Here is a 2,300-nt window from a genome sequence, read left to right as displayed (position 1 = left end):
ATTTAATGCAATCCCCATCAAATTACCACCAAAATACTTCACAGAGCTAAAAAATCATTCCTAAAATTTATTTGGAACCAGAAAAGACCTAGAATACCAAACGCAATCCTGGGCAATAAAGAAAAGGCAGGAGGCATTAGAATTCCTGACTTGAAATTATACTACAAGGCTACTGTGATAAAATCAGCATGATACTGGCAACAAAATAGACCTGATGATCAACGGAATAGAATAGAAGACGCTGAAGCCCCTACCAACACACTCAGCCACCTATCTTTGACAAGGGGCCAAACATACTTACAGGAACAAAGATGACCCCTTTAACAAATGGTGCTGTAAAAACTGGCTCTCTACATGCTGAAAACTCAAACTTGATCCAGGTCTATCATCAGGCACTAAGCTAAAGTCAAAATGGATTAAGGATCTAAATATTAAAACTGAAACACTAAATCTCCTGGAAGCGAAAGTGGGAGGAACTCTTGAAGACATAGGGATAGGCAAAGAGTTCATGAACAGAAATCAAATCGCACGGGTAACATTTGAAAGAATTAACAACTGGGACCTGCTCTTACTGAGAAGTTGTTTCACATCAAAAGAAATTACCAACAAAGTGAAAAGACAACCCACAAATTTTGAAAAAATCATGACAAATAAGTACTTAGCAAAGGTCTGCTCTCACGAATTTATGAAGAACTAAAAAACACTAGGGCCCCAAAATTGAATGACTCAGTCCAGAAATTGGCATCTGAGATGAACACACACTTCTCAGAGGATGAAATTAAAGAAATGAATAAATATATGAAAAAATGCTCCACATACTAACCATCCATGAATTGCAAATTAAAACAACATTGAGATATTATCTCACCGCAGAAAGAATGGCTATCATAAAGAAATCAACCAACAACAAATGTTGGACAGGCTGTGGGGAAAAAGGAGCACTTCTCCACTGCTGGTGGGAATGTATACTGGTGCAACCATTATGGAAATCAGTGTGGAGACTCCTTAGAAAAGTTGGACTGGAAATCCCCTTTAAACCAGCTATTCCTCTACTGGGAATTTTCCCATAGGATCTGAAAACATCATATCATAGTGATATATGTGTGTCTATGTTTATAGCAGCACAATTTGTGATAGCCAAATCTTGGAAGCAACCAAGATGCCTGTCACTGAGGAATGCATGAAAAAGATGTGGTATTTTTATACAATGAAGTATTACTCAGCTATAAAGAATGATAAACTCGAACACTTTATGTTGAAGTGGATGCCACTTGAAGATATACTCATAAGTGAAATAAACCAGACACACATGTGTATCATATAGTTTCTGTAGTATAAGAAATGAAAAGAAGAAATACAAATAGAAAAGTGTAATATAACTAAAAGTAAAGAAAGAACTTGAGGACTAAAAAATGAAAAGAGAGCAAAGAGAAGAGCTAGGAAACATGACAGGGGCAAGCCATACAGTTATATGTAGAAGATGGGCAAGGCAATGATCCTTAGAATCTTCAGAAGATTTTTGAATCTAGAAGTTAATTGGAAAGATTCTCACCCTTACTAACTATATATACAGACACCTGTGAACTAAGCAACTGCACTGAAGATGGCAATTTGTAGTAGTAGTTTCATGGTTGCAGTGCCTATCATTCTGGTCTTCTGAATATTGGTTGCTTGTCATGACATGCCAGTTGCTGCCATGCTGTCTCTTGGGTAGAAGATTGTTCAAAAAGAAGGGAGTGGTGAATGAAGGCAGGAGACATAAAAAGAAATGTTGCAGGACTGTCCTGCTACAAGGTTGTATGTGGTTAGATATCTGGACTTATGTGTAAACATAAGAATTCTGTAATTCTTTATGCCTGTTTTAAAATATATTATAATTTTTTAAAATGTTTTTTCACCATATTCTGTGGGGACTTAAAGTTCAACATATCAATACTTGATGAAAAATACCTGTTCCATGTTATGGCTAAGATGTTTGATGTTCAGACAGATAGTTAGGTTAAGCTTAACAAGACTTGCATGGTGATAACAATAAGCTTCTGTTCTGGAGGGTTAACCACCTAAGTTTACAGACCAAAATTAGAGAAAAAGGAGGGCTGCAAGGAAAGTCAGCATTTTGGCCCTAGCCTTCCAAGGTCAATTAAGACTCAGTACATATGAGATCTTGTACTGTAATATCATGTAACTCAGTAGTGTCCCAAATTTTCTGATCAAGGAGATTATTGGGCCAAAGAGGAAAGTGATCGATGATGTAGTGTGTGCCCTAAGGAGAGTCACATGGAGAGAAAACATTCTCTCAG

The sequence above is a fragment of the Octodon degus genome, unplaced genomic scaffold, assembly GCF_000260255.1.
Source record: "Octodon degus isolate 3935 unplaced genomic scaffold, OctDeg1.0 scaffold00040, whole genome shotgun sequence".
Taxonomy (NCBI): Eukaryota; Metazoa; Chordata; class Mammalia; order Rodentia; family Octodontidae; genus Octodon; species Octodon degus.
Note: the sequence above shows the minus strand (reverse complement) of the source record.